The sequence below is a fragment of the Microcaecilia unicolor genome, chromosome 7, assembly GCF_901765095.1.
Source record: "Microcaecilia unicolor chromosome 7, aMicUni1.1, whole genome shotgun sequence".
In the NCBI taxonomy this organism is placed as follows: domain Eukaryota; kingdom Metazoa; phylum Chordata; class Amphibia; order Gymnophiona; family Siphonopidae; genus Microcaecilia; species Microcaecilia unicolor.
In genome coordinates this window covers 283263015-283276916 of record NC_044037.1, presented here as the reverse complement: position 1 = coordinate 283276916, position 13902 = coordinate 283263015, and the positions used below count along the sequence as shown (strand labels likewise).

General features: G+C 44.6%; 1 protein-coding gene across 1 annotated transcript in view; it reads right to left on the bottom strand.

Moving 5' to 3' along the window:
• The window catches only part of LOC115474547 (adenylate cyclase type 5-like), a 561227-nt gene that overhangs the window by 72712 nt on the left and 474613 nt on the right, over positions 1–13902 (bottom strand). The window lies entirely within an intron of this gene.

The window sequence follows — 13902 nt, the reverse complement described above, 5'->3', positions numbered from 1 at the left end:
GATCAGGAAAAACACGAACCTTTGAGCCCATAAACAAGTTTTCTAAGTGTCTTAAAGAAAGTCTCAGTATTGCATTGCGGTCAGGCTCCAATACAAAGGTAACAAGCATAGTAGACCTCTGTGTAATTATCTCCAGTGAGCTTTCAAGGAATGAAGTTAAATTCATTCCATCCCCCACCTTTGGGAGATTTCGATCGTCTCCCTGTGGGTTCCAGATGTAATAGGCCCTTGTTATGGGGGGCAATGAATCCTTGTCCATTCCAAGAATGTCCACCATATATTTCTTGACCATTTCAAGAGGTGAAATTAAAGGAGACTTAGGGAAGTTTAGGAACCTAAGATTAAGTCTACGAATCTGGTTCTCAAGGTATTCCGTCCGTTTATGAAGAAAAATATTGTCTTTAACCAAAACATTCTCTAAAGTTCCCATCTCTTGCAATTTAATATTCAAATTTTCCATTTTAGTGGCCTGTTGTGCAGATACCTGTGCTTGGAGTAGCGCAGCTTCGGAAAGAGTTCTTATATTTTCAGTATTCTCTTTTAAAGTAGGTTGCATGGAGATTTGGATATTATGTACCATGTCCCATAGTGACTCTAAAGTCACAATTGCAGGTCTTACCACACCAGAAATTCCAGGAAGGACTTGAACCTGATCACCAACCTGAGATAGTTTTGAAACAATATCCAGTGGAAGTATCTGTAGAGCTGATTGGAAAAGTGCTTCTCTAGGTTGGGGTTCGTGTTCTATCACCGCAGACCTTTCCTCGAGGAGGTTAGGCTGAGCGTCTCCGTTCGCCATTCCTGCTTGGGCTGCCAGTAATTCCCTTCCGGGTTGAGGTGGAGCAATGCGCTCTACGGGGCTCAGGGAAGCCCCGTTAGCGCTTTCAATCGACGCCGACGCGTCGAGAGCGGCAGAAGGGGTCGAAGTTCCCCGAGGTCCCGGCTGCTGTCTGGAAAACTGCAGGGTCGTCTGTCGCAACGCCAAGGACGCCCCAGGAGCCGAGGAATGCTCCTTGACTTTCCCCCTTCGTTTCCCCATCAAGGAGACCACAAAGGCAGCGAAACCAACAGAAAACACCGGGGTCACCTCGGCAGCAGACTCAGGTGCGTCTGGTCACAGCACCATCTTGGGATCGTAAATAACTACCAGTTCCATTCCAATCATTATTTTATAGACCTGTATCATATCTCCCCCTCAGCCGTCTCTTCTGCAAGCTAAAGAGCCCTAGCCGCTTTAGCCTTTTCTCATAGGGAAGTCGTCCCATCCCTTTTATCATTTTCGTCGTCCTTCTCTGTACCTTTTCTAATTCCACCATATCTTTTTTGAGTTGTGGTGATCAGAACTGCACACAATATTCAAGGTGCAGTCACACCATAGAGTGATACTAAGACACTATAACGTCCTCATTTTTGTTTTCCATTCGTTTCTTAATATCTAACATTCTATTTGTTTTCTTAGCCGCTGCCGCACACTAAGCAGAGGGTTTCAACGTATCAACAACGATGACAACTAGATCACTTTTCTGGTTGGTGTCTCCTAATGTAGAACCTTGCATCACGTAGCTATAGTTCGGGTTCCTCTTTCCCACATGCATCACTTTGCACTTTGCTCACATTAAACGTTATCTGCCATTTGGATACACAGTCTCCTTTTTGAAAGTTAAATGCTAACTTATTGGATTTCCTGTGTGTACGTACTCCAAAGCCAATATCAAATCTGGTCAACATTATGATCACTGTTATCAAGTGGCCCCAGCACCATTACCTCCTGCACCAGATCATTCGCTCCACTAAGGACTAGGTCTAGAATTTTTCCTCCTGTACCAGCTGCTCTATAAAGTAGTCCTTGATTTTGTCAACGAATTTTACCTCCTTAGCATGTCCTGATGTTACATTCATACCAAAAAAATAGCTGATAGCAGATCACAACTAAGATACTAGATTAATAAGACATCTAGGGTGTAACAACCTAATCAACTTCCGTAAAGCACAGAAGACACATTTCTTTAACATGACATACCATAATGACTCATAATTAGAACCGTAATTCTCCATCATTTACTTAACAATCGGAGTATTTTCTCCCTATATCCTATTGTCTAATTTTATTATATAATCTATGTTCAATATGTGATACCAATTGTTTGTTTTCAACTTTTTTACCTGATTGTTTATTATATCATCCATGTTCTATATATATTACCAATTGTATCTGTACTCTGAAATGGCATAAGTCATGACGGAAAATTGTAAGCCATATTGAGCCTGCAAGTAGGTTTGAAAATGTGGGATAGAAATGCAACAAATAAATAAATAAATAACAGTAAATAATCATATAACAGTATAAACTACACTATAAGGGCTTCTTTTACAAAGCCGCAGTAGCGATTCCCACACAGGCAAATGAGAGAAAGCCAATAGGAATTGAACGGGCTTCCTCTCATTTGCCACACAGAGAATCAGCAGGGTGGCTTTGAAAAAGAGGCCCTAAGTGCTTCCTTATTACATGTTTATGAACAGCAAATGTCTTTAAATTCTTCATAAATGTGGCATAACTAGGCATATGGCTTACAATAGGTGACAAAACTGGCCACAGAAAAGCAGCTTGATAAGAAAACAGTGTAGTAAACAATTTATTTGAAATAATTCCCCGAGGGCCAGGGAAGGAGAAAAAAGATGGTTTACAAATATTATATTTTAAGACTGAATCACCACAGCATACTAAAAAAAAGCATAAGGCCAAAAACAATCTTATACAGTAAACACCCTAATTTAAAAAGTACCCTAGCTTCAACTGGTAGGCAGTGCAACATAACAAAAAACGGAGTAACATGGTCGTACTTTTTAAGAGAGAAAACCAAATGCACAGTCACATTTTAAATCCTGAATAATTAAATTTTTCTTCAAATCGAAGCTAAAAGCCCACCTTTTTGATGCTGCTTTTAACTCCTAACCCTTACTCACTAGTTCAGAACCCTTATTTTATCTTCCTCACTTTAATATTCCCTTATCTCTTATTTGTCCTGTTTGTCTGTCCTGATTAGATTGTAAGCTCTGTCGAGCAGGGACTGTCTCTTCATGATCAAGTGTACAGCGCTGCGTACGTCTAGTAGCGCTTTAGAAATGACTAGTAAAAAAGGCCCGTTTCTGTTTGAAAGGAAACGGGCGCTAGCAAGGTTTTCCTCTGAGTGTGTATGTTTGAGAGAGTGACTGTGTGAGAGAGGCTTCTGTTCCTGCTGCTGTGCATTCCCCGTGTTGTGCTGATTCGCTGCTCCATGTAACGTGGCTCCGCCCCTCTCCCTTCTACTGGCCAATCTGGTGTGGGTTGTGTGACATCTCTATTATCTACTCCAACATGATCCACGGTTCCAGGCAGCCTCAGAATGTTGGAGGTGAGAATAATTATATAGGATAAGTAGTAGTAGTAGTAAATAAATTGGATTTTTCTAAAGATGTATTTTGACAAGCCTAGACAGACAATATTACAATAATCCAATTTACTCAGAATGATTGACTGTACCACCAACCCAAATAAATCTTTTGGCAGATATTTTCTAATACTCCTCAACCTTCTCATCGTGTGGAAAGAGCTACATAATAAGGAATTGACCTGCTTTTCCATACTTAAATTCTCATCTAACAGGACACCCAGAATCTTAACTGAGAGTTCTAGGGAATAGAAATCGCCGTCAATATTGAAGTCCAAGTTTGAACTCTGCTTGGTCCCCAACAACAAAGATTTAGTTTTCTCCCTATTTAATTTGATAGTGTGCTATCATCCAGTCAGTGATGGTTGCAAAACAATGAGAGATAGTACTGTGTGCTTCTTTAAGATCAAGGAAAGACTATCGTTATATTGTCTGTATAACTATAAACTTGATAACCTTCCTTTTCCAGACATCTACCAAAGGAAGACATAAAGCACATTAAACAAAACGGATGATAAGGGAGATCCCTTAGGGACTACTGATGGCTGAATCCAGCTTTTTGAAAGCAACCCTTGTATCTTCACTCTATATATATCAGGAAACCATGGATTCATGACAACACCTTATCAGTAATGCCAAAACCATCTAAGATCTCAAGTAACACCTCATGCAACTGCTGCACAAAGTTCATCTGTGCAGTTTGGAGGTAATTTTATAAAGGAAGTTTTGCCATTTTATGTGCAGAAAAGGGCTTGTATATAATTACCTCAGGGATTATCCACGGATTCTATATATGTTGCTCAAAATTGCATGTGCAATGCAATTTGTGTGCACAATTTAATCGAGTAATGAGTGAATTAGCACCAATAATTGGGTACTAACAATCAACTAAAGCTCAACGCAGAAAAAACACAACGTCTTATCCTCTCATCACAATATAACACGATCAAACAAACCACTATAAACACCCTAGACTATACCCTTCCTGTCTTGGATAGCCTGAAACTTCTGGGAGTTACAATTGACTGAAATCTCACACTAGAAAGCCAAGCGAAAAATATAACAAAGAAAATGTTCCATGCAATGTGGAAACTCAAAAGAGTTAAATCTTTCTACCCAAGGGAAATTTTCCGCAGCCTGGTACAATCAATGGTGTTAAGCCACTTGGACTACTGTAATGCCATTTACGCCGGATGCAAAGAACAAATCATTAAGAAACTCCAAACTGCCCAAAACACTGCAGCCAGACTCATATCTGGAAAAGCGAAGTACGAAAGCGCCAAACCCCTAAGAGAAAAACTTCACTGGCTCCCACTGAAAGAACGAATTGCGATCAAAATCTGTACCCTGGTTCATAAAATCATTCATGGTGAGGCCCCGACATACATGTCAGATCTCACAGACTTACCAACCAGGAACACAAAAAGATCAGCACGCATATTCTTGAACCTCCACTACCCCAGTTGCAAAGGACTTAAATATAAATCAATATATGCATCTAGCTTCTCCTACATCAGCACGCAACTGTGGAATGCACTACCTAAGGCCTTAAAAATAATGCACGACTTAACAGCCTTCCGGAAGTTACCAAAGACCAACCTGTTCAAGAAGACATACCATAATGAACCATCATAAATGACCTAACATCTAAACTCTATCAGAACCAGATAATACCGAATTCTCTACACTTGATTCCATCAATCAATTTGTCACCAAAGAACATTAACGCATTACCCCCTTATCTCTTATGCCTGAAATGAACTGTCTATCCAACTTAGTTTATAATTCACTTTAACATTTATGATCTTTAATGTTGCCATTACGGCATAATGTAAGCCACATTGAGCCTGCAAAAAGGTGGGATACAAATGCAACAAATAAATAAATAAATATTGGCACTAAATGGCAACAATTTAGATTTGTGTGTACATATTTGCTAAGTGCTATTCTATAAAAATGTGCACGCAAATCTTTTAGCGCACAACTGAAAAGAAGGCATGGGTGGGTTAAGGCGGTCATTAAAGATGTGCACAGTATTACAGAATTCAGGGGAGCCACGCTTAACTTATGCGTGAGGATTCACACTATAAATCCTTGCACCCAAAGTTAGGCGTGGATCCCAGCGCTATGCGGTATTCTGTTAACAGTGCCCAACTCGCAGTGCCGTTTATAGAATAGCGCTCAGTGTGCATTTAAAAAATTAATCTATTCCTATGTGCATAAACGTACATGCAGTGAACAAAGGCTTGTAATGTTATGCGACCAAAAGGGGTGAGGTTTGGGTAGGGCATGGGAATGTCATGAAATACGCCCATAAATTATATCAGGGACGGCACATCCTGGTAAATACGGTAAGCAAGTCATGCTTACCGGCGGCTCACAGTTCCAGCCCCAGCCGCAGCCCCTGGTCTTCATCCTCAGCTCCCGCGACAGCCCCCTTTTTGTTCCTGCCGCCCTGCATTTAAATCTCTTTTACCTCAAAGCATCGGCATCGATGAAAGAAGCAGGCTGCCTTGGGCCTTCCCTCACTGTGTCCTGCTCTCCTCTGATGTAATCTCCTGTTTCTGTGGGGGCGGGACACAGTGAAGGAAGGCCTGAGGCAGCCTGCTTCTTTCACTGACGCTGCTGCTTTGAAGTACAAGAGATTTAAACGCAGGGTGGCAGGAAAAAAAGGGGCTGTTGCTGGTCGCCGCATCTCAAGAAAGATATAGTAGAATTGGAAAAGGTGCAGCGAAGGGCGACTAAAATGATAGCGGGGATGGGATGACTTCCCTATGAAGAAAGACTAAGGAGGCTAGGGCTTTTCAGCTTGGAGAAGAGATGGCTGAGGGGAGACATGATAGAGGTATATAAAATACTGAGTGGAGTGGAACAGGTGGATGTGAAGCGTCTGTTCACGCTTTCCAAAAATACTAGGACTAGGGGGCATGCGATGAAACTACAGTGTAGTAAATTTAAAACAAATCGGAGAAAATTTTTCTTCACCCAACGTGTAATTAAACTCTGGAATTCGTTGCCGGAGAAAGTGGTGAAGGCGGTTAGCTTAGCAGAGTTTAAAAAGGGGTTGGACGGTTTCCTAAAGGACAAGTCCATAAACCGCTACTAAACGGACTTGGAAAACTCCAAAATTCTAGGAATAACATGTATAGAATGTTTGTACGTTTGGGAAGCTCGCCAGGTGCCCTTGGCCTGGATTGGCCGCTGTCGTGGACAGGATGCTGGTCTCGATGGACCCTTGGTCTTTTCCCAGTATGGCATTACTTATGTACTTATGTCCTCTACTTGGCTCACCTTTATTACATAGAGCAGTGATTTAACCTATTGTGATGTCATAGTGGCTCATTCCACCAATAAGAGCCAACCTCATTAGTGATGTCACAATGGCTTGATTGTATAGAATGTTTGTACGTTTGGGAAGCTTGCCAGGTGCCCTTGGCCTGGATTGGCTGCTGTCGTGGACAGGATGCTGGGCTCGATGGACCCTTGGTCTTTTCCCAGTATGGCATTACTTATGTACTTATAAGCTGAGGGTGGGCAGGTGGGGGGGGGGGGGGGGGGCTGGGGCTGGCACTGGAACTAGCAGCAGCATTTGAGAAAGGGACTATGGCTGGAACTCAGGGGCTGAAAGGGGGGGCAGGTGAGAGGATGGGCTGGAACTAGCAGCAGCAGCTGAGAAGGGGGCTCAGGCTGGAATTTGGGGGCTGAAAAGGGAGGCAGATGAAAAAAAGGGGTTAGGGTAGAAAAAGGGGGCAGGTGAGAGGAGGGGGCTAGGGTTGGAACTGGGGCTGAAAAGGTGGAGCAGGAGAGAGAAGGGGGGGCTGGGGCTGAAAAGAAGGGCAGGTGGGAGAAAGGGGCTGGGGCTGAAAATGGGGGCAGGTGAGAGAAGGGGGCTGGGGCTGAAAAGAGTGGGGGGGGGGCAGTTGTCTAGTAGTGGAGGAGTTTGTGTTGCTCTCACTGAAGGGAGGGGAGAGAGAAGGTGCTGGACAGGGAAGGGGAGGGGTTGGGAGGAAAAAGAGAGAGGCGATGCTGGATGGGTAGGGGCGCCATCTAATAGGCTTCAAACCCTAGCACCGGCCTTGGGTTATAAAACATGTGAACATTTTTGTCTGCTCCCGAGCAGGCATAAATGTTTACAACTTTCACCTAGGTGCAATTTCTGCCAGTTCACCTCTAGTGTTATAAAGATAGATGCTTAGGTGCCTTTACAAAATAGGTGTCTTCTCCACCTCCTTACCTTAGATGACCTGCTACACAACTACCGTCTTTGTGTCACCCTCTCAGTGTTTGATATACATCAGTCTTTCTGAACTAGCAGTACAGTTATGTATGCTGTAGACATCAAGATAATAGCTGTTGACATCTCAACAGTTTCTTGTCTTACTATCCTGCTTATAATCGAACGAGAAAAACGCCCAAGTTCCGACCTAAATCGGGAGATGGGCGTTTATCTCACAAAAACGAATAACGCGGTATAATCGAAAGCCGAACTTGGGACGTTTTCAACTGCACTCCATCACGGAAGCATACAAAGTTGACGGGGGCGTGTCGGAGGCGTGGTGAAGGCGGGACTGGGGCATGGTTATCACCCGAAAAGAGATGGGCGCCTTTCGCCGATAATGGAAAAAAAGTATGTGTTTGTAGCTAGAATTTAGGGCACTTTTCCTGGACCCTGTTTTTTCATGACTAAGGCCCCACAAAGTGCCCTAAATGACCAGATTACCCCCAGAGGGAATCGGGGATGACCTCCCCTGACTCCCCCAGTGGTCACTAACCCCCTCCCACCACAAAAAAAATGATGTTTCACAACTTTTTATTTTCACCCTCAAATGTCATACCCACCTCCCTGGCAGCAGTATGCAGGTCCCTGGAGCAGTTGTTAGGGGGTGCAGTGGACTTCAGGCAGGTGGACCCAGGCCCATCCCCCCCTACCTGTTACAATTGTGCTGCTTAATGCTTATTAGTCGTCCAACCCCCCCCAAACCCACTGTACCCATATGTAGGTGCCCCCCTTCACCCCTTAGGGCTATAATAATGGTGTAGACTTGTGGGCAGTGGGTTTTGAGGTGGATTTGGGGGGCTCAACACACAAGGGAAGGGTGCTATGCACCTGGGAGCTCTTTTACCTTTTTTTTGTTTTTTTTGTAAAAGTGCCCCCTAGGGTGCCCAGTTGGTGTCCTGGCATGTGAGGGGGACCAGTGCACTACGAATCCTGGCCCCTCCCAAGAACAAATGCCTTGGATTTATTCGTTTTTGAGCCGGGCGCTTTCATTTTCCATTATCGCTGAAAAACAAGAACGCCCAGCTCATAAATTGTCGAATAAAACATGGACGTCTATTTTTTTCGAAAATATGGTTTGGTCCGCCCCTTCACGGACCCGTTCTCGGAGATAAACGCCCATGGAGATAGACGTTTTCGTTTGATTATGCCCCTCCATGTCAGCATCAATCTTCTCCTTAGTACAGCGCATATGTGATGGCAGAGTTGTCAATCTACCATGCACTTGTCCTCATAACTCTACATTATGGATACAATTTTGTATATAGTAACTTAGTCAAAGGCCTGAACAGAAGGCTACTTGACATCTTCATTTTTCAGGGACTGTCTGTGACCTCAAAGCTTTGTCATGACTGTTGAATGTTCCTAATTTGACTGTTCAGTGACCTGCTATATCAGCACTTGCTCTTTTCCTTTGAGGCAGCATGAGGAGGCTACTGTCACCAAACTAGCCCAAAGCAAGCCAGTACTGAAACCAAAATTGCCTGCATGTGCCTTTGCAGAGAACACAGAATAGCAACAGGATTCTGACAAAGGCAATTTGCCAAGGTCCAGCCTGGGAGATAGCAGGAAGCAGAAGCGAGTACTAGTGGTACAGGACATACAGGATACTACCAGAGGCTGAGAGTAGGGTTAAAAGGCAAATTTTCTGAAGGGTGAAAAGTGAAAGTGCTTTTTAATTCACTTATTTTTAAAATGTTATTCTGATTGATTGCTGGTTAACCTCAACACTCAATGCTGGCTCGCGCAGTGGGGGACTTTCTCAGGTGGCAAATGGACGTCTTCTTTTCTATTGGAATATTGTGGTTCTTTTCTATCTTTTATTTTTAAAAAAACCCATAAACTGCTTAAATGGTTATTTACCGACGGATGGTATATCAAATATTTAAGTAAACTTGAAACTTAACATATTTTAAAATGATCTGAAATGGGAGCAATGAGTGAAATGATAAGATTTGCAGATGACACAAAGGGGTTGATATTCTGTCGGCAGCAACGAGCACTTTTTTTTTTTAGTTGGCAGCTGTGTTGTTGCTGGATATTTAATTCCAGGCCATGTCCAGGCACCGGGATTGAATATCCAGGTTTATATGGCCAGCTATCTCTTATGTGGTTAAGTGTGATATTTTGCACTTAACTGCATAAGCAACACCACAGAAAGATAAGACTGACTTTTATGTGATCTGACTTGACTGCTAAACTTAGGTGGTTAAGAGGGGCATAATCGAACAGCGCCGGCCATCTATACGGGCGGCCATCTATATGGCCGGTGCCGCAAAGGGCGGTCCCGAACCGTATTATCGAAAAAGATGGCCGGCCATCTTTCATTTCGATAATACGGTTCGGGCCGGCCAAATGTCAGAGATGGCTGGAATCGGTTTTCGCCGATAATGGAAACCGATGCTGGCCATCTCAAACCCGGCCAACTCCAAGGCATTTGGTCGTGGGAGGAGCCAGCATTTGTAGTGCAGTGGTCCCCCTCACATGCCAGGACATCAACCGGGCACCCTAGGGGGCACTGCAGTGGACTTCAAAAATTGGTCCCAGGTGAATTGCTCCCTTACCTTGGGTGCTAAGCCCTCCAAATCCCCCCCAAAACCCACAACTGCACCACTACCATAGCCCTTAGGGATGAAGGGGGGCACCTACATGTGGGTACAGTGGGTTTTGGGGGGGTTTGGAGGGCTCAACATTTACCACCACAGGTGTAACAGGTAGGTGGGGGATGGGCCTGGGTCCACCTGGCTGAAGTGCACCGCACCCACTAAAAACTGCTCCAGGGACCTGCACACTGTTTAAACATTTTTGATTCAAGTATCAGCAAAGTACACATTACTTAGCAATGCATTGAACAATGATAGTAGAATTACCATATATATCAAAAATAAAGAGAACACATCATAATACGTGCCCTCATCAAAGTTTAACCCAATGCACAACTCCCTCCAAACAAACGGAAACCAACCAAACTAGAGTTTCCAAAGCAGTATACCATATCCCCCTCTTAATACCCCCCCTACAATCTCCATCATCACAAAATACAACCACCACCCAAGTCCAACCTCCCTTCCCCCACATCCCCTCTGAACATTATGATAAATTCGCCCCCCTTCCCTCCCCCCCACTTTCCTTCAGTTATGTTTGAATCCGATGATTGACACTTCTAGACTGTAACCACAAATGGACCTCCAATCCAAGTAAACTATATTATACTAGCCGTTGAGCCCGTAAAAACGGGCTGGTATTGGGGTTTTCCTTCCTTCCCCCTCCCTCCCTCCCCGTGAGGTCGCCACCGCTACCGCCCCCCCCCCCCCCGGAGTGGCCGCCATCCCTCCACCCGGCCCGGGCCCTCTCTCTCTCTCTGCTACTAAACTTACACATCCATTCGCCGGAACGCAGCACGCACATCAGCTGAGCTGCCGTCGGCCCTTCCTTCTCTGGCTGTGTCCCACCTTCCTGTGACGTAACGTCAGCGAGGGCGGGACACAGGCAGGGAAGGAAGGCCGACGGCAGCTCAGCTGATGTGCATGCTGCGTTCCGGCGAATGGATGTGTAAGTTTAGTAGCGGAGAGAGGGCCCGGGCCGGGTGTGTGTGTGTGTGTGTGTGGGGGGGGGGGGGTAACGGTAGCGGCGACCTCGGGTGGGCGGGTGGGGGGGGAGCGGTATCAACCTCGGCGGCGCAGTTTCCCTCTCTGTCCCGCCCTCGTCATCACGTATTGACGCGGGGGCGGGACAGAGAGGGAAGTCTCTACTGCGCATTTGCGAGTGAGTCGGTCACTCGCCGTTTATATGTTTGATTGGCAGAAACAATTTAACCGGATATAGCAAAAAGGGGGCCTTGCTTCTTATAGCCTTATCCTAGAATTCAATACTTCTGCCACGTACAAAGTAAATGAGGGCTATAATTTACTGTTATTGTGACTGCAGATGTTTGTTGAGTTTGCTATTACTCTACGTAGATACCAGTTAGACCCTATGACCTGTTGTTGCACAACTAGTCTCCTCGACCCAGTACCCCTAACTTCATAATAACTACTCCCTCCATCCCCTCCTTGCAGAGAACTCCCCTAGCTAATTCCAGAGAGGTTAGCCAGCTCCCCCACTAAAAAAAAAGGGATCTTGCTAATTAATCCCCTAATTTATTAAGGATTAGACTCCTTCCCCATGGAGACAAAGAAGCCAGGTAGACCCCCCAAGTTTTTTTTGAAAATGACTTTTCCACTTTAAAGCCCCCAAATGTTTTTTTTAAATGAAATGACTCTTTATGTCCAGTCTTTGTCTTTCAGACCCCCCCCCCCCTCCTCACAACACTGAAACTAGAATATTTCAGTAGGAGGGTCTCTGATTGCTAGATCTCTGTTCCAAGGCACATACAGACTTGCTGAATGCAATGTTGTACAACCATATACAAGTGTGGTAAAAGAAGTTACCTTAGCAGGGTTTTAAAAAGGTTTGGATAATTTCCTAAAAGAAAAGTCCAAGATGGACTTGGGAAAATCTACTGCTTATTTCTGGGATAAGAAGCATAAAATCTGTTTTACTGTTTTGGGATTTTGCCAGGTACTTGTGACCTGGATTGGTCATTGTTGGAAACAGGATACTGGGCTTGATGGGCCTTCGATCTGTCCCAGTATGGCAACGCTTAGGTTCTTATGCTACAGAACTGAATGTATGCGGCAAACCTGAGGAAGTTTATGCCTTTTGGATGAGTTGCAGAAAAACAGCATTGTTTTTTTTTTTGTTTGTTGGTTTCTGCATGCAAAGAAAGAAAGAAAGGCCAACAAGACCTGCCAACAAGAAGGCACATCGTCTCGTCTCCACCAAATAAATTCTTTAGGGGTGGAACCACCAAAAAACACGCAGATTGTGTGTGCGTACTTTTCATGTGAATACACAGTCATGCAATTTTATAAAAGTCCTTTGTATTTAGACTTTAAATATGGGAAAAGATTTATAGATTTAGTCCCCCCCCACCCCCGGAGGGAAAGCTTCTCTTGGGAAAAGACCCCCCCAAAACTGTAAATACCCTTTTGTGGGTAAAGCAGGTGACCTGTGTCAGAGAAGAGGTGGAGAAGGCGGCGTTAGGACAGGGGAGGAAAGGGCTCTACACAAGGCTTTCATTTTCAAAGCCTTGCATAGGTACGAATGCACTGTCAACAGTTGTGGCCTATTCCTTCAGCTTATCCAGTTTTTAAACGGAAACCCCACATGGGTTAACCCCATGAGGCACGGCGCATTACCATGATTCTCATGATTTTATACATTCTATAATCTTGCAAGCACATTTTTGTGCTTATTGCGTGCAAGTTATAAAATAGTGTCAGTTACATGCATAACTTAATTGAATAATTAGGCGCTAAGTAGCACTAACTACCAAAAATTGATTATAACTGGAGTTAACGAGTACTAATTGGCACTAATTTGTAGTTAGTATCATTCTAAAACCTTTGAGCATAGATTCTTTGGTGCCTAACAGGCAGATGATCGAAAGCAAACACTGGCGCTAGAGGCTGTTAGCGCCATACTAGCGCTGGCGTTTGCTACCGCCCCATGATCAGAGCCCTCGAGCGCAAAGGCTCTTAGCGCAAGTAGCATGCAAATGCATGCTAAACAGGGCTCTTAGCGCAAGTAGCTTGCAAATGCATGCTAATCAGTGCTTAACGCATTCATCCCCAATGATCAGCGTCCAGCGCGCCAGAGATTGGGTCGCTGGCTGCGACAAACCCTACGCCAGCTCCGAGCTGGCGTTAGGGTTTGCAGATCATTGGGGAGGAATGGTGAGCCCTGTCCAGCATACATTTGCATGCTGGCAGGCCCCCATTCCCCCCCAAAGCAAACCTGCCAGTGAGGGTAGTTGAGGACGTCCAAAATTTGAACGTTTCTGTGACGGGACAATTGAGGACGTCCAAATTTTGGATGTTTCTGCAATGGACTGTTAAGGACGTCCAAAATTGGATGTTTCTATCTCATAGAAACATCCAATTTTGGACGTCCTTAACTGCCCATTGCAGAAATGTCCAAAATTTGGACGTCCTCAATTGTCCTGTCACAGAAACGTCCAAATTTTGGACGTCCTCAACTGCCCTGTCGCTATACCTCGACACCCCCTTGAAATTTGGCCGTCCCTGCAACAGGGCAGTTGAGGACGTCCATCTTCTGATTCCTTCTCTTTTCATTGGTCTCCAGCCCAGACCTGTC